The 27,068-nt window shown below is 39.0% G+C and overlaps 1 pseudogene; it reads right to left on the reverse strand.

Moving 5' to 3' along the window:
- Positions 1–24,001: 24,001 nt before the first annotated feature.
- On the reverse strand, positions 24,002–26,148 carry LOC143690903 (heterogeneous nuclear ribonucleoprotein K pseudogene; annotated as a pseudogene).
- Between the last annotated feature and the right edge of the window lie 920 nt (positions 26,149–27,068).

Here is a 27,068-nt window from a genome sequence, read left to right on the forward strand (position 1 = left end):
ACAACATCTGGAGCAAGATAAAGGAAAAAGAGAAGCCCATTACTTGAGAAAAAATGGTGCTAGTTTAAAATCTTAGAAACAAACTACAGAACCTTTTAATTCTGAGTTGGCTCCAACCCCAGCATGGAGAATAAGATTTATTACGGGCATCTAATGATTTCTCCTTTAAATTTGCATCTACTACCTCCCTCTTGTTTTGGTAATAGTATTTGATTTGCCTTTGGGGAACCATCCATCCCCACTCTCAGGCCATGAGGTTCTGAGGTGACCTCAGCTCAAATCTAACTCATCAGTCACAGTGAATGCTTTGGAATCAGATTTATGATACAGTTTAGGCCAATGAGAATCAGGCCTGGAGTTTTGCTGGAATGTCAGAGAAGAAAGGGCCTCTTTCTGCTAAAGCTGTGAAACTCATAGGATGAATTCTGGACTGCCTGGGGACTAACTTGCCACTATCAGACAGAGCCCATGTAAGACTGAAATCAGTAGAGGGTGAAACAGCCAAAAGATGGAGACAGATTTCTGACCCTGCTATTGAAATACCTTGGACTTTTAATTTTTTATTAATCAATAAAGCACTTTTTTTTTTTTTGCTAGTTTGGATTTTAATTTGGGTTTCTCTAACATTTAAATGAAAGTGGTTCTGCCTAATTCAGGATATGAACTGGTAAGGGGGAACAAGCAGCACGAAGGAAGAAATGCAGCCCCACACACAAAAGTCACAGCTGGAATTGGTGAGGACCAAGTATGACAGGAATTGCTCTAAAATGAGTTGACAACTGCTTCCTGGCAGAGTGGTTCCCAGGTGCTCGAGGGAGTATTAGCAGACTCAGAGCCAAAGTTGGTGATCTCAGGGAAAAGACCAAGAGTAGAAGAGGAAGGAAATAACAGACAGGGGCATTTTTCATCCCAGTTTATAATAAAGTGAATCCCTGAAACTATAAAGCATTAAATGTAACTTCAATTCCATCAAGCCTCAGGATTATGTTAAATACATGGTTTGTAAGCTTTTAGGAAAGACAAATAACTTAGTGCTAACATGAATTCAGGTTTGGTAAACTAACAGCTTTTTTTTTTCTGGGATTGGCTGTTAATGAAATATAACAGATCTAATAAAATAATGTTACTAGCATTGGAAATGTTGTGGGTGGAATTATGTCTCCCCAAAAGAGAGGTTGAAGTCCTCACCCCCAGTACCTCAGAATGTGACCTTATTTGGATACAGGGTTGTTGCAGAGGGATTCGATAAATTAAAATAGGTGAGCCCTTAATCTAATATGACTGATGTCCTGATAAGAAAGGGAAAAGAAAGGCAGACATGGGAGGACAGAAAGGTAGGTGACAGCAGAAGCAGAGATTGGAGTGATGCAGCTATAAGCCAAAGAACGCCAAGAATGCCACAGATTGCTGGCAGCCACCAGGAAGAGGCAAGAAAGGATTCTCCCGTGCAGGTTTCTGACACCTTGATTTCAGACTTCTAGCCTCGAGAACTGTGAGACAATGCATTTCTGTGCATTGGTAATTTGTTACAGCAGTCCTAGGAGGCTAGTACAAATGATGATGACCATGACGATAAAATATTCTATGAGGACAGGTTTCTAATCCATCTTACTCACAGCTCTGTCCTGATGCCTAGAGCAATGGCCAACATGTAAGTTGATCATTACATATTTCTTGAATAAATTAATAACAATAGCTCACATTTATTGAGCACCATGTATCAAATATATGGAAATAAAATTTACTAAAATTACAGATAATAATGTCACCACTTACAAAGTATTTCCTGTGTGCCAAATACCCTTCCAAAGCATTTTACATTTATCACATTTTCTATTGCAGTGATCAACTATTGGACTCCAGGGTCCATGTTCCTAAACACCACATTATTCCACATTGTATACCATAATAGTTAGCAATTACTGAAATGCATCAATAGCTCTTCAGTGATGAGTGGCTGGCTAAATTCTGCAATATTTCTCAGTAACTCACAGCCTCTTAAATTTCCTTCAGTACTTTATACCTACTTTTATTATCCACCCTTCCCTTTCTTGAGATCTACCAACTTTTCTGCCCTAGTGCAGAACCTTGGTCTGTAGTTTCTGATCTTCCACAGGTTGCTGCCTGAGACATCATAGAATCCCATGGGATCAACTGTCCTTTTTCACTCAATGTGATTTTTTGACCAACTGCACAACAGGAAAGTGTAAAGCAAAAATCGGTCATTCATTCAACAAACTGATTTGCTGAGTGGCTGCTATGTGCTAGACCTTACACACACTGAGATGAATAGTTGGTGTAGACCTGTGGGTGAACTGCGCAGTGGTGGAGTGATATAGCATTGGGTAGAGTATATCTCTGCTTCCTGGCCTGGCAAATTATGTCTCCTCTCTAAGCTTTAGACCCTTCTGGGTGAGTAAAGGTGATATTAATGCCTTCTACAGAGAGTTGTTATGAGGATCATTAAGTAAGCAGATATATATAAAGTGTTTAGCATCCTGCTGGGCATACAGTAAGTGCTCAACACTTACTGTATCATACACTTAGTGACCTATTATGTTGTGGTTTCTGAATTCAAGAACTTCTCAGAGTCATCAGGTAAACAGTGTGTGAAGTGGTCAAGATGGTGCTGTCACATAGTAGGAGTGGGTTCATGAATAGTCAGTTCTCTTCTGATATCTCATTCATTACATCCACGGTATGTGCAAGTTGCTGACATACAGCGGTGAGTAAGAAGTGATCACTGCCTTCCACAAGTTTGTAGTCACAAGGACTTCTACATAAAAAGGGATCTACAATCATGAGACAAGGTTTTAGCAGAGGTCTGTACAGTGAATACACAGTTATGACAAACTCAACTTGGTGATTGGTGAAGCCTTTATTTAAACAGAGAAAGAGGAAGGACAGAGTCAGTAAAATGTGTGGTATGCAGGGAAGCAATGAGTTGTTTCAAGTAGCTGGAGTATGGTGCACAGAATTTGGTTGAGTGAGTGGGAAGAGATGAAGCTGGAAACATAAATTGGAGCATGATCAATGAGAACATTTTATGAAAGCTCTAAGTAGGCAGATACCATCAAAGTTTTTTAAGTGGTGAAGTAATGTGCCCAACTTTTGCTTTAGCAAAATCAATGCGAATAGTGTATAGGTTAGATTAGAAAGAGCAGGGTTGAGATTAGACACAGGGGGAGTAGCCAGAGGGTTATTGGAATTGTCTAGATAAACAGTGAAGAAGGACTTAATAGTGGCCATGGAGATGGTGACGTGAGGATGAACACAAGGTGCATGTAAAAATCTGGGTTGGCAGTGGGTACAGTGTGAGGAAGAGGAAGGCATCAAGCAAATAGGAAAATTGATAGTGGAGACAAGAACCAAAACAGAGAACACAGGAGGAGAAATAGCATTGGGGAGGGGAGTGATTAATTCAGTTTTGAATTATTGTGTCTGAGGTGTTTGTGGTGCATCAAGGTGAAGCTGACTATTCAACCTTTTAATTTGATTCTGGAGCCCTGGAGAACTGGAGATAAAACCAGGCCCTGGTTGGCACACATTTGGTTCTTGAATTCTTGGGTGTGATTGGCTCTGTTAAGGGAGAGTCTAGAGAGAATATAGGAAAAGAAGGCTAAGGATAGAGCTTTGGAGGATTCCAGGAATCTGAGTTTAAGCATGTATGTCCCCATGATCAGGAATATTGCTAGGAACCACTCTTTCTTTCAAAAGAAATTAAAGCCCTGTTGGATGTCCCTGATCCTGTCTAGCTCAGTGTATTGTTCAGTGCTCAATATGGAGGAATCCCTCTTTCTACCTGTGTTGTGAATGAAAATGTCATTGTTGTTGGAGAGCAAGAGACCAAGGGGAATCCTAGTGACAGCTCTCAAAGGTTGGAAGGGCTGAGTTGACACAGCAAAAGGTTTAGTGGCTCGAAAAGTCAATATCATAATGTGGATGTTACAAAGAAATTTCAGCTGTCACATCAATGAACTTTCATAATAATGAAAATAAAGAATGGAGCAGTAGGTCATGAGCTTGATGTCCCTGGAGATGATTAAGGCTGAAGCTGATGGTCATCCTTCAGGGGTGCTTTAGAAAGGATTCCCTGTGGTCTGAGGGTTTATGGTAAGCCCCTCTGATACACTTTCTGCTCTGAATTGGGGAAAAGACTTCTACATTGGGGTTCATTCACATACCTTCAAATACCAGGTTGGTGACTTTTTAACTGTGTGATCTTGGCGGAGGTTCAGGTTCCTCATCAATAGTATCGGTTTATAATGCCCACTATAAAGGTTAGGATTGGATTTTGCTGCTTATAACAGAAAACCCCAGATACCAGTGGCTTGAATAAAACAGTGATGTTCTTCTTCCCCCAAAAATAGTCTGAAGGTGGGAAGCCCAGGACTAGAATAGGCATTCTCTCCAATTCTCTGCCCCGCCATCCCAGCACATGATCTCCATCTTTGCGCTTTCCTCATGACTCATGCTGCTTGCTGGGGTCCCCACCACGATGGGCATGTTCTAGGTTGTAGGAACTGTATATGTGTGGGTGGGGAGAAGGTGAATACAGATTTACAGTCCACCTGAATTGGGCCCTTCTGCTTTTACCTAATGACAGCCTCATCTCATGGCCATAGCTAACTGCTAGGAAGGCTGAATCCCAATTAGAATTCTGTCACAAAGAATGAATACTGCTTGGCTGTGGTCAGTGGCTGGCCCCATCTCCATGCCCTTACCCACCTGGCAGGGTTCTATAAGGGTGAAAGAGATAATATATGTAAAATGCTTGGTTATAGTAGAAGCCCAATAAATTACTATATCATATTTTTAGTAATTTGTAAGGAGATGGAATTTCAATATGGGTGTAGAAGAAGACTAAATTAGGCTAGCATCTTCCTGAGCGGTCTTCCTATAGGTAAGGCAGAAAATGAATTTTAACTTTCATTAATTAGAAATAATAGGGAAAAATTATAAACAGAATAGAGGAAGAAAGGAAAGTAATTTGTTGCATGTAAGTGACATGCCAGACACTGCTAAGTGCTTTATCATTGTTATCTCATTTAATTCTCACAATCAGCTTATAAGACAAATGCTATATTTAGTCCTAGTTTGCAAATGAAGAAAGTGAGATCTTGAAAAGCTAACTGACTTTTCTGTCGTCAGATAACTACTAAATGTTTGATATAGCATTTATCTTTGAGGATGTTAGCCTTCAAAGCTTGTGGTTCTAACTACTGGGCTAAATTACCAACCATCCATCCATTCACCCATCCATTCACACGGCACACATTTACTGAGTTTCTGCTCTCTGCCAAGCATTGCCACTGAGTGTATAACGGCAAACACTTCTGTGTCTCTTTCAATAAATTTGCATCCTAGTGGTGAAATAGAAAATGAGTAGATCCACATGTGAATAAAACATTTGCAGAGAGTGATGAGTGCTATGAAGGAAATAGGACAAATAGAGGGCAACTTGGGGTGGGGGCCTTTTGGATAGAGTAATCCAGGAAGGCTCCTTTGAGGAGAATACACCTGAGATGAAAAACTAATGATTAAAAGGAACAAAACAAACAACGAATTTTAGAGAGAGGTGTGTCCAGGGAGGGAATGAGCCTGGTATGCTTGAGGAAGGAAAAGAAGCCCTGTGGGGCTTGAGTATGGGAAAGAGCTTGAGTTTGGCTTGAGGAAGATAACCTGAGGGTGAAATTCCTCTGGAGATCTAGAGTAGGCTTTTCTAGGGGTGTGGAGCTGGGCTGAGGCTGGAGAAATGGTTCAGGAGAGTCCATTGAATAAGAAAAGTGCTGTTTATTCTTTATTTCTATTTATTAGTTTTTCTCTTCTCTCTCTTTTTTTTTTTGTTCCAGTTTTTGGTCATTACCAACTCATATGACAAAGAGAGTTATGTTTTATTTAGTGTAGGAGTCTGCCCTGCTTACATTTGGCCCCATCTGATTCACCTCATTAGTGAGAGAAGAGCATGTATGCTCCATGGTGGCCTTTTCCTTTTGCCAAGTTGAACAAGCATCTGCAGCTGCTTTTGGAGTATGAGAGAATGAAGGAAAGAGGTCAGTAGTCACCATTGACAATTCAGCATATTGTAAGCATGTCCCTAACCCAGAAGAAAGTGGAAGTGGGCAGGAGGGTGCAAACCCACAGCAGAATCAGTTGATATTGAAATCTTCTCAGTGAGGGCTGTAAAGGGTACAAGCTCAGCAGGCGGTTTCTCCAACATCTGAATAGTGAGGGATGCTTAGGAAGTTGAAGACATGTGTGGTCAAGCTTTAGCATAGCACACCAGATTTAGACAATAGGGCACTACCAAGGAGAGCCTGGGACCAGGGTGTGTAGTGGGAGAGGTGGTGTGGCCCGGGAAAGGAGCCCAAAGTTATCCTCAGAAGACCTGCATTCTGCCCACATTGTGCAGTCTTGGGTCATGATGATTGAAAGGTTGCCAAAGATGATTGTGAAGGAAGAGCGGGCAAGATTTGGGGATGTGGGAGGCATCCTGTCTGGATGCCTGAGTGGGTGATGGGACATAAGTAAACCAGCCAGGAAGAAGAGCTGGTCTTAAACAGGTTGGTTTAGTGGTACCAAGGGAATAGCCAGGTGGCAGTATGGGTTTTAGAAACCAAGTGAGGCTTACAAGTGCAGCTTTAAGAATTTGATAGTGGAAATTTCAGGTCAACACTGAAGCTTTTGCAGTCTAGTGGACCAGAGGGGAATTTTACAGCAGGCCCTAAAGTGATGACCTACTAGTTAAACCTTAGGTCAGCTCTGGAAACTGTCTAAACAGGGCTAGGCTCTGGTGATGAGAGCTGCTACTTTGGGGTTGGAAATGCTGAGACCTTGGGTGAGCTTAGCTCTGCAGCATTGCAGGAAAGCCACGTGCTCCTCCGTGTGTGTCCTCCTCTGCTGCTGACCCACTGACCTTCTCACAGTCCATTTTTCTTAAGTGCTAAATGATGGAAGACAGACAATTAAGACGGAGCCCAAGTGCTTCATCTGATGTTAGTTTCTTTAATTGTGTTTCCTACACATTCTTTATAAATAGATTTAAGCAAGACACACTTCTTTAAATTGTTCATTTCTGTTGCTATGGAAACTTTTATTCCCCCCCTTCAGCTTAGCCATAAAGGGGAAGTTAGCACCTGTTTCTCCAGGCAGGTGAGTTATCTACTAATCCTTATATTCTAAGAAGTTCTTTGTGAGTGCGTCAGAATAACCTGCTGATTACATCTCTTTAAGAGAAACATCAGGTGAGGGGTCAGGATTTCTAGAAGACGTGATCCATTCTTAATAACCCTTAAATTGATGAACGACTCATTGCACAGATTGATATACTGTTGGAACAGGAGAGGAATCTCTAAAGAGATAACATACATAATAATAATTAAAAATCATCTTACAGTGAGCAAATACATTAATTAGTCTCTCAGAAGCCCTAAATTAAATCATGTGTTCAAAAATATTTAGTTATGTACTGAGCTGAGGCAGAGATCATCATCCCCAGAACGTTGCTTGGGCCTGTTGCTCAGTAAATATTTCTGTATGAATGAATAAAGCAGCCCTCTCCTCCAGGGTAATGGGGGATGTGGACATTGAACTGATTTTAATGCTCTATGTTGTATATTCACATCTGAGCATGTACAAAGTGTTTGGGAGCATTCAAAGAGTGACATCTCTACCTCCTCCAATTTTTGCAAAGGTGCCAAAATTAAAGGCAGAGTATTAGAAGGACAGAAACTTGCCAATGTCACATGGCTATTTAGTGGCAGAACCAAATCTAGGACCCAGTTTTCCTGAATCCTTGTCTGATAGCTTTTTCCTACATCACGTGGGCTCTAAAACAGGGCTTCTCAAACCTTACTGGGCATAGGATTCACCTGGGGGTCTTGCTGAACTGCTGACTGTGATTCAAAAGGGCTGGGCTGGGAGGCTGAGAATCTACATTTCTAACAAGTGCCCAGGTGATACTGATGCTGCTGGTCTGAAGAGTGCAGTTCTAAAACTAGTCTAAATCACTAGTTCTTAACCTTTGGAGACACTGAGCCTCTTCAATCTGAGGACAGCTATGGACTCTGTGTCATTTAAGGTTATTTCATTGAAATCAAGACAAATTTTGACTAATACAGATACACACATGTTAGAATCTATATGTTAAGCATGTTATATATGTTAGAGATACATTTTAGTGATCTATAATAAATATATATATCAAGGATACAGGATGGCACAAACATTGGAAAATGGATCCTCTAGTCATTGGAAAGGAAGGGACCAAAGCAATTCCAGGGTCTGGTCAGCAGAACTAGCGCAGCAGAATAACTATCAGGGTGAATTATTCCAATTTCAGATCTGTGTGGCTCCACTGAAGACACAATTTCCAGGAAAGAGAGCCTCCTTGACTAAGCTGAGGTTGAATCCTGAAACCCTCAGCCAAGGGAAGTTCACTGACTTTGAAGGAGAATTGTACACATACTGCATTTATTGTGGCAGAATAGTTTACCAAATGTGAATTGGAGAAACTTTACTGGAAGAAGGAGGAATTCATGCTGTGCTGTCAGAAGAAAAAGAGGCCCAATGAAGACTGTCTTTCCAGAAAAATGGCCATAAATTGACATCCAACTATTTGGAAAGACCACTTCTCACCATCTCCATTGCCTCCTGCTTGGTCCTGACCATGGTTTCTCATGTGGATCACTGCATCAGCTTCCTAAAGTGTCCTCCTGCATCGTTTGCCTCCTAACAGTCTATTCTCCATACAGCTACTTGAGAAAACCATTTAAAACCTAAGTCTGTGTGGAATTGTAACCCATACCAAATTCTGAAATCTGTTCTAAAACTAAATGTTGTGCTGTGTTTTGAAATGTATTGCTTTTTTGTATATATGTTATTTTTCACAAAAAAGGAAAAAAAGTTGATTGTGACAATTAAAAAAATATTTATTCCTTCTAGCCTCCATTATTCTGAGAAGCCAAAAAGAAAAATCTGAGAGGATGGTATGGTAGCCCATGATAAACTCTGGGATCTGTCCTGTAACTACTTGTTGAGTAGTTACAGGAGTAACTATTTTCAAAAAGTGCTTTGAAAATTATCGCTTTTTTCTTTCTTTGCTTTGTATATATGTTATATTATACAATTTCAAAAACTTAAAAAACACATTACTCCTCAAAAGAAAAAAAACTAAAAAACCCAAATCTGATCATAATTATACCTTTGTTCACAACACTCCAATGGACTCCCATCATCCTTATAATTAAATCCAAATCCAAAGTCCATACATTGGTCAACAAGATGCTACATGCCTGCCCCAAACTCTGCCCTGCCCCTCACTTATTCTCTCCTCTCCTCACATTCTCCCCACTTCCCCCTGCAGTCTTGCCACATGGGACCCCTTGCCATTTCCTAATCATGCCAAGTATTTTCTCAAACCAGGGCCTTTGAATCTACTGTCCCGGTAGCCTGTGCTGCTATTGCCCCAGAGAGCACTATTCATTCCCTTACTTTCTTCAGAGTTTTGCTCATTCCACCATTTCAGAGAAAGCTTCCATGCTCATGCTACCTGAAAAAGCTATCTTCCAGTCTGGTCACTCTAACCTCTTACCTTTATTTTTAAAAAAACATATGTAATTTCATTTCATGTTTCTTCTCTGCCTAGAGTGTAAGCTGCCAGCACTAGTAAGTATTCAACAGCTATTTGTTAAAAGAATGAATGATCAAACACTTGTTTAATCATACACATACACATATACTTTTACATATGATTTCAGAGGATTTAAAGCCCCTCTGAAGCTTGTGGGTCTATGCACACTGGGTTAAAAACCTCTGCTGTGGCCCAGGTACCCACAACTTTGAGTGAAAGTGGTTCCCTTGATTTAGGAAATTGTACTAACTTTCTTCACTTTCCCAGGCTGGCTTTTCAGAGTGGGGCAATGCCAATTCCTGTTCTAACTTCGGATGACAAAATGGAAATAACAGAAGTTTAACAGTAAAAATGGTAATTAACACCTGTATATGGCATATAATGTAATATGTTAAATAAAAGGGACCCAAAACATGATTTGGGAAATACAGGGGGTAGAACAAAATTTAAACCCGGTTCAACAATTTGAGCAGTCATTATCTGCTAATCTTTTAGGAGGAATAACAAGAAAAGAACAACAAAATATCCATCCTCATGGATCTTACATTCAAGAGGGGCTAAGATGACAACAAAATAAAAATAGTAATTAGAGTATGTTAGAAGATGATAAGGGCTATGGAGAAAATAAAATCAGTGAAGGCAAAGCCATTGGGAGGGTTTACAATCATAAATAGAATTTTCAAGAACAATCTCTATCAGAATAAAGAGTTGTAGGACGTGTGGGAGGATATAACGATATCTGGAAGAAGAGTATAACTTGTAGAGGGAGCAATAAGTGCAAAGGCCCTGGGGCAGGAGTTTACATAGGGTTTTTGAGTAATATCAAGGAGGTACATGTGGAAAGATGGTGTGAGTAAAAAGCAAGGAGAAGGAAATATGATTAGACCAGAAAATGTAGGGCCTTGTGGGCCTTTGTAAGGACTTTGGCTTTTATTTCGAGAAAGCTTTGGGATTCTGTGAGCAAAGGAGTGATATAATCTTACTTATGTTTTAACAGGGGAAGAATAAATTTCAGGGGCAAATAGGGAAGCAGAGAGATAAAAGTAAGATCAATTACCATCATCAAACAAGTGAAACCCACCTTTATATTTTCATCTGCCATCATGGGTCTCACCTATAGCCAATATTATGGATACTCAGAAAACTTCATTACTATCTATAAATAAGGTTATTTTGATGAAAGACTTACCATCCCCTCTAGGTATGCTCCATACCTCCCAACAGAGGAAATCAAGGTATGTGTTTGCTTCTTTGAGGTGGACAGTTCCCTGGAGAGATATCTCAACTGGCAGATGTAGAATCATCCTTCTGTGGGTGTATGGCTGGCAAGGAGCCAGGTGATAGGGAAAAAAATTAAAAAGGGAGTTTAAATGAGGAGTCACCACACAAGGTGAAATTAGATAAATTCAGTCCATTTCTGACTGGTCTTATGTCATGAGACTCAAAATGCTCTGAGGGCCAATCGAAATACTCTTTCAGAAATGAGCCAGTTATGGATGGATCTGCTCTTCTATTATTTAAAGAAATGGATCCATTCAGAGAGTAACATACATAATACTAAGAGCCCTCTTGGTAGATAAATGCACTCATTTTTTCACAGAAAACCTGGGCTTTAATGATAGAGAAAGGGATCAGCAGAGTTTTTAATGAAAAGATATCTTAGATATCACATAGTCACCTATTTTACTAATCTGAAAACAGGCTCAGAGAGGGCAAGCAAATTCCCCAGGGTGGGCTAATTACTGTAGTGAACAACCTCCAAATGTTAGTGGCTTAATGCAATAAAGTTTTACTTCTCATTCCAATCACAGTCCAATGAGGGTAGTGAGGAACTCTGCTCCACAGAATCCCTCAGGAACCCAGGCTCTTCCCTCCCTTCCACATGTCCTCAGAGATGGCCCTTAGCTGCATGAAGAGCAGAAGGGTCATAATGCAGAGGCTTTAATGGACTGGGCTTAGGAGTGGCACGCATCATTCCTGTTTCTATTTTGATGGCCAGAACTTACTCTCATGGCTGCAAATGAGAATGTTGTCCAGCTGTGTACCCCAGAAGAAGAGAACATGAACATTGGTAGATACTGGCCAAATCAGCCAGGACCTCCTAGTTAATAAGAAGCAGAACTGGGGCTGAGGAATGCAGCCAGGCAATGGGGGAAATGCCTAAGTAATCTTATATGTGTTTTGTTCCTTCCTTCCCTCCCTCCCACCCTTCTTTCTTCCCTTCCTTTCATGTCTCTAGAACCATACTCAAGCTTGGAGGGTTGTGGAGGAGAAGATGCTCAGGATATCTCCCTAAATATGATTACCCAGGCAAAGAACCCCAAACTATCTCTCTTGTTCTCCTCAAGGTTTTGATGTGTCTGCATCATTTTGTAGGGCAGCCTCAGATCTTCATCGATGGGAAGAAGGCAGAAATTGTTGAACTTGGTTTTGCAGAGTTTGAGTGATAGAGAGCTTCAGGCTAAGTAATGGATTGGATTAAGCAGTGTATTCTTTTTTTTATCAGCACAAATGAGAGCCATAGGCCAGTATAGACTATCTGTGTCTGTTGAGTTTGATCTTAGTGCTAAATGTGGGGTGAGCAGAGGATGCCTTTGGGTGGCTAACAGAAAGCTGCCTGAAGGAGAGAGATTATTGCTATTTTGGTTCCAGCCGGAAAAATAAAAAGTAGCTGAGAAACACTTAAGGAAAAACATAACTTCTAGGAAGAACGATATTTGGAAAAATGACTACTGGAGCAAAACTTCATTCTGGAAAATGTTCAATGGAAACATAATGCCTAGCAGAAATACACACTGGAAAAAAGTACACATTAGGAAGAATTCTCTCTAAAAAATGCTTACGGGAAAAATATTCTTTGGGAAATGCGCTTGCTATGAAAATGCTCACTATGAAAATATTCACTGGGAAAAGGATCCATTGGGAAAAAAAAGTTACAAAAACGTGTGTTGGGGTGGAGAACCTCTGGAGAAATAACCTTTCGAGGAAAAAATGTTTGCCAGGAAAATTTTCACTATGAGAGATGCTTACTAAAAAAACGTGTGCATGCAGGAGAACATTTACTGGAAAAATCACACTTTGTATGAAAATGACCCATACAAATGTATCTTGACAAATGCCCACTGGGATAATATGCATAAGAAAATTACAAACATCCAGAAAATGGTCTTTATATATATTTACCATGAAAAATAGGAAACTGTAATTTATTTTGGAGGCATCATGTGACTTTTCTAAGAACTTCATGCCTATTAACTCACTTATTCCTCATAAGAACTCTATGTGGTGGGTATTATTCAATGCCCTATTTTACATATGAGGAAACTGAGACACAGAGTTAAGTAACACAGGAATAGGTCCCGGCTTTGAACTCAAGCAATGATTCATTCAATCAGCGTTTATGGAGTACTTGCTATGTGCCAAGCACTGCGTTAAGCAATGAGGTCTAACAAGGAAGGAAGCATAAAGTCCAGCTTTAAGATATTCATGTGGGTGACAGATTCACAAGCCACAATAAAGTTAGATTGAAATGAGGATCTGTGCATTTGTCTCTACCTTGGAAACAGAGGCAACACATTTCTAACAGCCGTTAGTTCTTCTGTGTGCTTATGATAGAAACTACTGTCCTCCCGAGCCTACAATAAACCATAGCTCTGTGGGGAATAACAGTCACTGGGAAAACATAACACCCAGGAGAACATTCACTAGGAGAAATGACACATTGGAAAAACATAAGCCAAGGGAAAAATATTCATCAAAACTTATACCTCTTGGGGTACTTATTTGGAGCCCTGTCTGGTGGGGAGTACTATCTCTATTGTCCCCCTGAGTCTTTGAACTTGACCTCATGAGTTCAGTTGATACAGCCAACTCACACAATGACCTGACTGGAGAAGTAGGCTGCAGGAGCCTTGTTGCAAAAGGAGAATCAGAATTTGATGGGAGTTCTATGCTTTCTTGATTTTTAAAAACTTTATGATCTAACCCCACAAATGGGTCCCTGTTGAGGGTACTGCTGCATCTTCCATGCTTAGAAAAGCAAATGCTCAATAAATACTTCCCAAAGAAGGAAACTTGACCATTGTTATGGCAGAGAGGTAAACTGCATGGATGCTGGAGGGAAATGACTTAATTCAAAACCCAACCTTGTCATCTCCTGGGTACGTAGCCTTAGCTAAGTTACTGGTTAGTTCTGAGCCTCGATTTCTTCATCTGTTTAATGTGAATAATCATGTCTTTCTCCTGTGGCTGTCAAGAGGATTAAATGGGGTCATGTCTGTCAAGAAATCAGTATAGTGCTGGACACATGGTAGAAGGTCAAGAAATAGTCAGAACTGCCCCTCATTTCGTGATATTTATAGTCAGGTGGGTCACTCCTCAGCCTCCTCTTTCCAAATAGGAAGCAGGGGCCCAGAAAGGCTGATTGTTAAGTCCAACATCTGCAACTCGCGTTATTTTTTCCTTTTCTGTTGTCTCTAGAGAACATGTTTGCTGTAGGGCTCTATCTACTTCTGTAATAAAACATAAATTATTAAAACCATGAAATATTGATGTGCTATTTTATAAAACAGAGAGACTTTAATATATTGATTGTGAATTGAGGAAGCCTTAATGAGTTTCAGGAGGAGAAATAATTGGGAAAAGATGGGGGCTTGATGTCCTTCTTTACCCCTGAATGAAGGATGGTTATGAGGATAAGTTTTTCATGCCCCGTTTCATGTTACTCTCATCTTGCATTTTTATCATAGTACATTTAAAACCTATGCTTCCATGACCATTGACTACCACCCAAAGAGAGAGAAAGGAGGGGGATTGCTTGTTAAGAAGCAAAAAAAGTGGATATTCTAGTAGACCAAGGTGGTAGTGTGAGAAGCTCCAGAGTGCCATTTCTGCACAGTATCTTTGAGCAACTAAAAAAAAAACTGGCAGAGCCATCTTCCACAAAACTCTGGAAAATAGTCATAAGTGTTGTAGTAACTGGATAATATTTGTCCTTTTGTGTCTGTCTTATTTTATTAAACATGATGTCTTCAAGGTCCATCCAACTTTTCATACATAAAAAACCTCATTCCTTTTTATGGCCTAATTAATATTTCATTGTATGTATATACAACATTTTGTTTATCCATTCATTTGTTGATTGACGTTTGGGTGGCTTATTTTGACAATTGTGAATTATGCTGCTATGAACATCAATTGTGCAAATATCTCTTCAAATCCCTGATTTCAATTCTTTTGGGTATATATCTAGGCTTGGGATTGCTGGGACATATGGTAATTCTATACCTAACTTTCTGAGGAACTGCCAAAATATTTTCCACAGCAGTTGCAGCATTTTACATTCCTACCAAAAATGAACACGTGTTTCTGTTTCTCCACATCCTCTCCAACACTGTCATTTTCCCTTTTCATTTTGTTTTTAGTGTTTTTATCAAGAAGTACTGGATTTTGTCCAAATGCTTTCCTGCATCAATTCAGTTGAGCATGTGTTTTTTTCCTTTGTTCTATTAATGTGCTCTATTACATTACTTGATTTTCTTATGTTGAACCACACTTGGCATGCATGGAAAAAATCCTGTTTCATCATGGTTTACAATTTTTAATGTACTGTTGGATTTGGTTTGCAAGTATTTTGTTCAGGATTCTTGTATATATATTCATAAGCATCTGCAACTTTCTTTCTTCCTTCCTTCCTTCCTTCCTTCCGTCCTTCCCTCCTTCCCTCCTTCCCTCCTTCCCTCCTTCCCTCCTTCCCTCCTTCCCTCCTTCCCTCCTTCCCTCCTTCCCTCCTTCCTTCCTTCCTTCCTTTCTTTCTTACTTTCATTCTTTTTTTTGTGGTCTCTCTATCTGGCTTTGGTATTAGGGTGACATTGGCTCCATAGAATGAATTAGGAAGTTTCTTCCTCCTCTTCAATTCTTTTTTTATTTTTGCATGGGCGGGCACCAGGAATCGAACCTGGGTCTCCAGGATGGCAGACAAGAACTCTGCCTGCTGAGCCACCATAGCCTGGCCTCCTCTTTAATTCTTGAAAAGAGTTTGAGCAAGATTGGTATTCTTCTTGAAATATTTGGCAAAATTCACCAGTGAAGCCATCTGGTCCTGGGCTTTTCTTTGTTGATTACTGATTGAATCTCTTTGCTTGATATTGGGATATTGAGATCTATTTTTTCTTCAGTTGATTTGGTGATTTGTGTGTTCCTAGGAATTTGTCCATTTTATCTAGGTTATTTTATTTTTTGGTATACTGTTGTTCATAGTATACTCTTATAGTCCTTTTCTATTTCAGTGGTGTTTCATTTCTGATTTAAAATATTTTAAATCCTCTCTTTTGTTCTTTGTCGGTCTAGTTAAAGGTTCATTGATTATGTACAGTGTATGTGTATGCAATTAAAGTCAAGTTGATATCAAACTAAATATGATTTTCATATATTTACAATGTTAAAATTTAACACCATGGTAACCACAAGAAAAATATGTCAAGATACAAATGAGAAGGCATTCAATATGTACAACACAAAATCAATATAAAAGTAGACTTTAATGAAAAATTGAGGGACCAAAAAGGTGCACTACTTACAAAGACTAAATATCAAAATGACAGAAGAAAGTCCTGTATTATCAGTAGTGACTTTAAATGTAAATGGTTTGAACTCTCTATTCAAAAGCCAGAGATTTGCAGAATGGATGAAAATGCATGACCGAATTATATGCTGCTTGCAAGAGACACCTTAAATTCAAAGACATAAGGGATTCAAGGTGAAAGGATAGAAAGAATATACCATGCAAGTAGTAACTTGAAGAGATCTGGGGTAGCTATACTAATATCAGATAAAACAGACTGCAAGTCTATTTAAAAACAGTTACAAGACACAGATAGTTACAAAGACTCATTATTTACTGATAAAAGGGCCAATTAACATAACACATGTGAATATATATGTTCCTAGCAGCAGAGTCCCAAAATAAATGAAGCAAATATTGACAGATTTGAAGGGAGGAATAAGCAATTCTGCATTAATAGTAGGAGACTTCAATACATTTCTTTCAATAATGACTAGGACATCTAAACAGAAGATCAATAAGAAGATAGGAGACTTGGATGATACTATAAGCCAACAAGACCTATGAGACACATACTTCACCCAGTAGAAGCAGAATGCACATTCTTCTCCAGCACACATGGATTATTGTCCAGACTGTACACTATGTTAGGTCACAAAAGAAGTCTCCATACATTTAAAAATATTGAAATTTTACATTATATTTTCTCTGACAACAATGAAATGAAGACAGAAGCCAATAACAAAAGGGAAAATTGGAAAATTCCAAATATGCGGAAATTAAACAACATACTCTGAAACAACCAGTGGGTCAGAGAAGAATTCACAAGTGAAATTCGAAAATATCTTGAGGTAAATGAAAATGAAAAAACACTATACCAAAGCTTATGGGATGCAGGAAAGGCAGTGCTCAGAGTGAAATTTATAGCTCTAAATGTTTACGTTAAAGAAGGAAAAAGTGGGTGCGAGGGTAGTTCGGTGGTAGAATTCTCATCTGCCATGCAGGAGACCCAGGTTTGATTCGCTGCACATGTACTTCCCCAAAAACAAACAAACAAACAAAAATTCAACAAATGGTGCTTCAATAATGGGATACTCACATGAAAAAGAATGAAATGTGACCCCTGCCATACAGCATCCAAAAAAAGAAAGCTCTCAAATGAGAGACCTAACCTTGCACCTGGAGAATCTAGAAAAAGAAAGGCAATTTAAATCCAAAGGAAGCAGAATAAAGGAAATAACAAGAATTAGAACGGAAGTAAAGGAAATAGAGAATAAAAAATGATGGAGATAATTAACAAGACCAAAAGTTGGTTCTTTGAAAACATCAATAAAGTTAATAAACCTTAAACTAGATTGACAAAGAACAAAAAAGAGAATGCAAATATCTAAAATCAGAAATGAAAGGGGGGGATTACTACTAATCCCACTGAAATAAAAAAGGACTCTAAGAGGATACTATGGACAATAGTATATCAACAAATAAAATAACCTAGATGAAATGGACAGATTTTCTAGAAACATGCAAACCACCAAGACCGACTCAAGAAGAAATAGATGATCTCAACATACCAATAACAAGCAAAGAGATTGACTCAGTAATCCTAAACCTTCCAACCAGATGGCTTCCTGGTGAATTTTGCCAAATATTTCAAGAAGAATTAACACCAATACTGTTCAAACTCTTCCAAAGAATTAAAGAGGAGGGAAAAACTTCCTAACTCACTCTATGGGGTCAATATTACCCTAATACCAAAGCCAGGTAGAAAAGCCACACACAAAAAGAAAATTGCAGACCAGTATCCCTTATGAATATTAGATACAAGAATCCTGAACAAAATACTTGCAAACCAAATCCAACAATACGTTAAAAATTATAAACCATGATCAAATGAGATTTATTTCAGGTGCTCAAGGGTGGTTCCACATAAGAAAATCAATTAATATAGTATACCACATTAATAGAACAAAGGAAAAAAATACATTATCATCTCAATTGATGCATAAAAAAATTTTGACAAGATCCAGCACTTTGAGTGTGATAGGGCTTTGTATGTGGATTTCTTTGGATTTATTCTTTTGGGGCTTCACTGAGCATCTTCAATCTATAGGTTTCTGTCTTTTGTCAAACTTGAGAACTTTTCAGCCATTAGTGCTTCAAATATTTTTTCAACATTGTACTCTTCTCTTTTACATTCAGATGACATGACTATTAACTTTTTATTTTTAAATAGTCCCACAAGTCTCCAAGTTTTCTCCTTTCTTAAAAATCTTTTTTCTCTCTATTTTTCAAATTCGATAATGGATAATTTCTATTAATATATCTTTAAGTTCGCTAATATTTCCTATATAATCTCTAGGCTAGAGTTGAGCTCATCCAATGAGTTTTTTTATTTGTTATGTTTTTCAATTTCTATTTGGTTCTTTGGTATATTTTCTATTTATGTGAGGAAACATTATTTTTTGTTCCAAGGCTTTTTATGATTGCTTGTTGGAACATTTGTATAATGAATGCTATAAAGCCTTTGTCAGATAATTTCAATGTCCGTATCAATCTGGCATTGGCATTGGTTGATTGTTTTTCCCTGTGGGGGTTAAGAGTTTCTGGTTCTTGGAATGCTGAGTAATTTTGGATTGGATTCTGGACATTTTGAATAGTATATTATAAAACTGCGGGCCTTATTTAACTCCTATGGACAATGTTGGTACCTTTTTTCTTTTTGCATGGGCAGGCACTAGGAATTGAACCCAGGTCTCTGGCACAGCAGGCGAAAATTCTGCCTGCTAAAGCACTGTGGTCCACCCTATTAATACCTTTTTTTTAACCGGTCAGTCAATCTGATTAGATTCAGGTGACAAGTTCTAACCGGCCTTCTGTGCACTATGGTTCCTGTATCAGTTCAGTTTTCAAACCATTGAGTGGTGTTTAGATTCATCCCAAGCATCAGTTCAGGGCCCGGCTGTGGCCCGTCTGTGGCCCATCTGTCCTTGGGTTCTCAATGTCTTAGGTAGGCTGATTTGGTGTGTGCACCGCAGCCCACAAACCACTTCACGCAGTCACTTTGCTGATGAGCTCCTCCGTGTCTCTTACCTCCTGGCACTTTTGGTGTGGCTGGGGCTTTACTTTTCTGTCCTTTGGCAGAAGACTAGGACTTTACTACTTTGCTCTGCCATGTGTTTCTGTGAATGTGCCTGCATCCCAAGCCGAGCTGCAGGAAAACAAAGAAAGGAAAGCAAGATGATAAAAATGGGGGAAACTGGGCTGGGTGTGGGTCATATGGGACTCTCTCTACTATCTTCACAATTTTTCATTAAATTTAAAACTACTGTAAAATAAAACATTTATTTTTTAAAAAAGCAACTGGTATCTGCTCCACTCTCTTGGGACCACAGCTGCACTGAGCAGAGAGCCAGTTCCTCTCCCTCAGAGTTTTGGCTCCTGTGGCTTCCTGCTACTGCCATCACAAGATTGCTTAGAGAGAAGGGAAAAATGGGAATTTCCACACTCCATCTGAATGTTGGGAGGTTCCTTTCCTACAGCTTGAGTGGAAACTAGGGAGATTCTTCAGGACTTCTCCCAGCTCATATTGACGTTTAATTCTGGGGTTCAGACGGCCTTGCATTCAGACTAAAGGATACTGGAAGGAAAGTAAGGATCAACTTGCTTCTGGTTCTACAATGCAAATTTTCATTTCCCCCAATTCCCTAAATAGCTGCTCCACGCATTGTGAATTCAGTGGGAAGGGGGGTGGAGTGTGTTTTCTCTATTTTTTTCCTTTACTTTTACTTCTTTTTAAAATTTTTGTACTATGAGAGATAACATGGATAAGAAAGTACATAAAATGTAAATGTATAGTTAAGTGAGTATAAGTTGACACCCATGAATCAACCATCCAGGTAGAGAAATGATATATCATTGATATCCCCAAAGCCTCACTTACAGCTCATACTTTTTCCTTCTAGAATTAAACAGTATCCTGACATTATGGTAACCATTTGTCAATACCCTTTATTCATCATCTGTACCACAGTGTGGTTTAGTTATGTCTTCCTTGAACTTATGTAAATTGAATCAACTTTTATTCTTCATGTTTGGCTTCTCTTGCTTAGCATTGTTTATGAGTTTAATCCATGTTGTATAATTTTAGTTAGTTCATTTTCATTTTTGTATTCCATTGTATAAATATGCAGCAATATATTTATCTATCCAAATGTTGATGGGCATTTGAGTTGTTTACAATTTGAGGCTATTATGAACAAAGTTTTGGTAACATTGTTTTAAATTTCTCTCGGAGCATATGCATGGGTTTCTCTGGGATATATACCTGGGAGTGGAATTGCTGGGTCAATAGAGTGCATCTTCAGCTTTAACACTGGCAAACTGTTTCCCAAGTGTTTCAATTTACACTCTCAGCAGCAATATATGAGAATCCCTGTGGCCCCATGGGGCTGTTTCGTAGTCATGTTTGTACCTATCAAGCATGACACAAATGATGCTCAATATGTATTTGTTAAGCCATTGAACTGACAGCTGGCTATGACTGTGCTATCTGAGGCTGAGATTAAATCCTTTTGTTCAAATTTTGAAAAGCCTTGGGTTATGCTCCACTTTCATTAGAAAGGAATTGAGGACATGTCACAATAATTATCTCCAGTGAAAAATGTGCTAAAGAAAGCTAATGATGATTTGTGAAGGGGAACAGAGAGACTCAGTCCTTTGAAGACCAAAATGGCTTATCAAAGGCCAACATCTCTTTATTTTAGAATTGGTGGGAGGCTGTGGGAAAGGGGGTAGAAGTAATTTAAAAGAGGGATTATGTCAAGATTCACAGGATAGGGAAGAAAGGAACAACGGAATAAATTCCATGGTTGAGGAGTAGTGTATGAGTCATTTGTTGTTATGTGTGAAGAATTACAATTCACTCTGTGAAAGTTAAGGCATTCAGCACTAGATGGGAAGAATTCTAAGTATGCAGTGTTAGAACAGACACCATCACTCCCTTTCTGAATTCCAATTTTGACTTCTTCCCATAAACTAATCTAAACTATCAGACCTGAAAACTTTCAAAATCTGGGATACAGGGAACACTCACACTCAATACTTAGGGATGATTTCATGGTCCTACAAGGATAAATGACAAAATCCATCTGAGTCTGGTACAGATGGAAAAAATTGGCATAGGACATAGGATATTCTGAGTTAAATGAGAAGTACTGTATAGCACTCCTGAAGAGATCAGTTTTTGAGAAGCAAGACAAAATGTATTGAATGTGACAACTGGAATGGACTTAATAATGAAAGCAAACATTGATTATTATTACAATTATTTTAAATGCCAAGCTCTGTCTGGGTGCCATGCATGGATTTTCTCAGTTAATCCTCACAAAAACACTACACGATGGAAATTTTATCTCTATTTTACGAAGTAGGAAATTAAGGCCAAGAGAAGTCAAGTAACATGGTCAAGGACCCAGAGACAGTAAGGGTTGGAACTGAGAACCAAATACAGGAAAAGTTACCCCAGAGCTATATTCTGTGTTTGTTTTTAATTTACATGCTATAACACTCAATTTATGTTGTTGTAGAGTTCTATGAGTATTATCACATGCATAGATTTGTATAATCACCACCACAGTCAGGTTACAGAGCAGTTCCATCATTCCCCAAATCTCTCTCATGCTGTTTCTTTGTAGCCACCCTTCCCACCCCTGCCAAAGCCCTTCTCAACCACTATAGTTTGTTCCAATTTACACTGTCATTTAAATGCAATCATACATTGTGTAACCTTTTAAAATTGGCTGCTTTCATTCAGCATAATGCCTTTGAGATTCACCCAAGACGTTTAAATTATCAATCACTTGTTCTTATAATTGCTGACTAGTATTCCATAGAATCAGTATACCAGGTTGTTTTCCATTCACTTGCTGAAGGACAGTTGTGTTGTTTCCAACTTTGGGTGATTATGAGTAGTGATGTTTTAAGCATTCATGTACAGGTTTCTGGGTGAATGTGCTTTACTTGCTGTAGGGAACATATTTACAACTTTATAGGAAATTGTCAAGATATCTTCCAAAATGCACCATTTTACATTCCCACCAGTAATGCATGAAAAATCCATTTGCTCCATTTCCTCACTACCACACTGCAGTGTCAAATTAGAAAAAAAAGAAACAAAAACTTTTGTTTTAAACATTCTGATGGGTGAATAGTGGTTTCTTATGATTTTAATTTATATTCCCTTAATGGCTAATGAAGTTGAGCATCCTTTTTAATTAGAGAAGTTGTGGACAATCATGTATAAAATACAGGATTCCCATGTATCATCCTATTATTAACACCTTGCATTGTGATAAAACATTTGCTCCAATTGATAAAGTACATTTTTATCGTTGTAATACTAATCATAGTGTATAGTCCATACTTTTACTCAGGGTTTGCTGTTTGTGTAGTGTAGTTTCATGTGTTTTTTTTTTAATGATCATATATACACCTAACAGTCCCCCTTTTAACCACATTCAGATATATAGTTTGGTGCTGTTAATTACATTCACAGTATTGTGCTACCATCACTGCCACCCATTACCAAAATAGTATCATCATTCCAATTAAGAACCCTGTACTTTTTAAGCCTTAACTGCCCATTCCTTATCCCCAACCCTTCCAGTGGTGAACTATATTCTAGATTCTAACTCTTTGAGTTTGCGTATTCTAATTATTTCCTATCAGTGAAATCATACAATATTAGTCCTTGTGTTTAGTTTATTTTACATAGCATGATGTCTTCAAGGTTCATCCATTTTGTTGCATATATCAGAATATGAACTATGACCACGTGATCAGTTCCAGAAATGAGGACTGTAATGCTGTTTAGTTCATGTTATACTATTTAAGTTGTAAGATATCAAATTTAAGAATGAATATTACCCAAGGACTTGCACCCTATTCTGGAGAGATTTAATGTGTTTCCAGTTATATGCAGGACAGTTGAGTATTGTTAGGTGAAAGAAAAAAATGTGTGTTTTATTGTTTTTTATTTTGAAATTAGGTATGGTTTAAGGTGATATGTATAGCTGCCAAGTTGACAAGGGTCAGGTTCATGTATCAGCTTGGCCTAGTGGTGGTACCTGTTTGTCTGGTTGGGCAAGTGCTGGCCTGTCTGTTGTGATGAGGACATTTCATAGAATTAAATCATGATCACATCAGCTCTATCCACAGCTGATTCCATTTGTAATTAGCCAAGGGGAGTGTCTTCTGCAATGAGTCATGCTTAATCAATGGAAGCCTTTTAAGGAGGATTCAGAAGAAATAGGCTCTCTTCTTGCTTCAGCCAGGGAGCTTCTCCTGTGGAGTTCATCCAAACCCTCCATCGGAATCATTGGCTTCACAAACTGCCCTGCGAAGGCAGGGACTCTGCATTCCCATGGTTACCCGAGACTCTGCATTCCCATGGTTACCTGAGACACTTTTATAAACTTTATATTTGCGAGTGTTTCCTGTTGATTCTGTTTCTCTAGAGAACCCTAACTAATATATTAGGTGATATGGTAGTTCTATAATTAACTTTCTGAGGAACCACAAAACTATCTTCCACAGTGACTAAACATTTTACATTCCCACCAGCAATGAATGAATGTTCCTAGTTCTCTGCATCCTCTCTAACTTTGGTAATTTTCTGTTTGCTTTTTTTTTTTAATAATAGCCATTCTAGTGGGAGTGAAATAGTATCTCATGGTTATGATTTGCCTTTCTCTTATGACTTAGGATATTGAGCTTATTCATATGCTTTTAGCCATTTGTATATTTTCTTTTTTTAGGTTCACTAAATTTATTTTAAAAATCATAAAACGTTTCTTACAAAAGAGCATTACATTCTGAACACTGCTCTGAATAGATGCCAGGGACATGGACTATTTTTACTCTTCCTCTCTGTCCCACCCCCCACCCCCAAATGTTACAGTGACCACAAAGCAAGGTGTTCACAATAAGTACATGGGGGGGGGGAATCTCATTTTTGTTTTTTTCACCACCAACAATGAACAAAAAATAAAATTCACTCACTCTGCTGCTGTTTCAAAATTTCAATGTTAGTTTTTGCACACCCTTTTCCCCACCCCCCCACCCTGTTTGTAAGGAACTAAAAACATTACATCTGGTGAACAGCAAAGATTTCACTACACCTCAAATGCAGAACACCTATGAAGCAGAGGAATGTTGGCTTTTTAAACAGAAGCAGATAAAAAAAAAAAAAAAAAGATGCAGGACTCCTTCAGTTCTTCACTAGTCTTAGAAAAACTTTCCAGAATACTGCTTCACACTATAAAAAAGAAAAAATATCTTGCATTAGAATCCTTCAACATCTGCATACTGCTTCACACTGTTCTGCAGCAAATACTGTGCATTCTGTATCTGGTCCTGTGTTCCTGTAATGGTAATGATTCGATCTTCAGATCCTTCTAAGGGCTCATCAATTTTGATTGAAGCTCCAGACTCATGACGGATTTGTTTAATGCGTTGACCACCTTTCCCAATAATAGATCCAGCCAAATCTTTGGGAATAGTTACTTGTGTAGTAATAATAGGTCCACCGAGATCACCATATGAGCCACGACCCCCTGCATAGGAATAATCATATCCAGAGCCACCCTGTGGTTCATAAGCCATCTGCCATTCTGATGGGCTCCATGTATCTATTGCAGAGTCCCAAGTTTCATCAGCACTGAAACCAACCATTCCATCATAACGGTCTCCAGGTCTTCCTCTTCTGTCGTAAGCCATTAGATCTCCTCCTCTAGGTGGTGGTGGTGGTGGAAGAGGAAGATTCCGAGCTCTGCTGCCGCCCCGGCCACCTCTTCCAGGAGGAGGAGGAGGAGGTCCTCGACGAGGGCTCATATCATCATAATCTCTTCTAGATGGAGGCATTGGACGCCCACCCTGACCAGGAGGCATTCTGTCAAAACCACCTCTTCCCCGCATGGGAAATCCCACAGGACGTCCACGGCGGTCATCAAACATCATCGTAAAACCACCGTAATCATAGGTTTCATCGTAAAAATTGGGATCATAAGGCTGTGCACGTCCTTTGATGGGAGACTCAGATATAAGATCAAGGATGATCTTTATGCACTCTACAACCCTATCAGGCTTTCCTCCAATAAGGACAACCCTGTCAGTGGAATGAGGACAGCATTCCTGGAAAAGCTTGATTGTTGTCTGAGTGTTCTCTCGAAGTTCTTTGATTTTAGCACCTTTGACCCCAATAATTCCTCCTGCCAGACTCTGATGAATCAACAGTCTCAACTCGCAGTCAAAGTCGCTTCCTTTATAGTGCTGGTAATTTAAGCATTCCACAGCATCAGATTCGAGCGGGAGCTGGCTGGTTGCAGTGGGTGATGGCAACTGCAGGCCCTCTTCCAAGGTAGGGATGATTTTCTTCAGAATTTCTCCAATTGTTTCAATATCAGCACTGATACTCAATATGCGCTCGGGGCCACTGCTGTCTGGGACTGAAACACTGGCATTGTAGTCTGTACGGAGAGCCTTAATATTCTTGCCTCTTTTTCCAATCACTGCCCCAGCATTCTTGCTCTGAAGCAGAATGCGAAGCTCAACCATCTCATCAGTGTTTCTAGATCTTTTAAATGCTTGTTCCTCTTCCATATCTTCTGCAGGGCGTTTACCAAATTCACCATTGGTTTCCGTGTTGGGGAAGGTTTCCTCTGGCTGTTCAGTTTCCATTTTCTTGTATTAAATGGACACACTGATCAGTTATTATATATCCTTGCAGAGCAGAACTGAAGCGTTCTGGGCGGGACCAACTGACACCCTAGTGGCTGCTGTAGCCTATAGGCTGTGAAAGAGTAGTGGGCCGGAAAGACGTCGAAGTCGGTGCGGCAAGAAACAGGATAATGGCGTCCGCGGTGCTTTCGCTTGGAGCGCCCTCCTCCTTTCTCCCTCCCCCTCTCTGTATATTTTCTTTGGAAAGATGTCTGTTCAAGTCTTTTGCCCTTTTTAAAATTGGGTTGTCTTTTTTTTGTTTTTAAGTGAAGGGTTTCTTTATATATTTTGGATATTAAACACTTATTGAATATGTGGTTTCCAAATATTTTTTCCCATTGATGTAGAGTGTCATTTTACTTCCAGATAAAGTCTTTTGAAGCAGAAAAGTTTTTAAATTTGAGGAGGTCCCATTTATCTATTTTTTTTCTTTTGTTGCTTGTGCTTTGGATGTAAAATCTAAGAAATTATTGCCTAACACAAGGTTCTGTGCTTCCCTATGTTTACTGCTAGGAATCGGATAGTTCTGGATCTTATATTTAGGTCTTTGGTCCATTTTGAGTTGATTTTTGTATAAGGTGTAAAGTAGGGGGTCCTCCTTGTACTTGTTACCATTTATATCTCTGTACATTGTAGGTCCAAAACCATAGATTTATCATTATATTATATTCTTATGCATTATAGCACCTGTAGGGTATAAGAATTGGAATTATATACCAAAACAAAAACAAAATAATACAGTAGTACTGGCATTATAACTACCTATGCACCTAAACCTTTACTAGAGTTCTTTATTTCTTCATGATGTTTTGAACCATGGTCTAGTTCCTTTCCTTTCAGTCTGAAGAATTCCCGTTGCCATTGCTTGGAGGGCAGTTCTATCAGTGACGAACTCCCTCAGCATTTGTTTATCTGGGAATATTCTAATCTCTGCCTCACTTTTGAAAGAAAGTCTCATCTAATAGAAAATTCTTGGTTGGTACTTGTTTTCTTTTAGCACTTTAACTATTTTCACCCACTACCTTCTTGCATCCATAGTTTCTGATGAGAAATTAACACTCAATCTAATTGAGAGTGCTTTGTACATAACACTGTTTTTCA

The sequence above is a fragment of the Tamandua tetradactyla genome, chromosome 7 (genome assembly GCF_023851605.1).
Source record: "Tamandua tetradactyla isolate mTamTet1 chromosome 7, mTamTet1.pri, whole genome shotgun sequence".
Classification (NCBI taxonomy): Eukaryota; Metazoa; Chordata; class Mammalia; order Pilosa; family Myrmecophagidae; genus Tamandua; species Tamandua tetradactyla.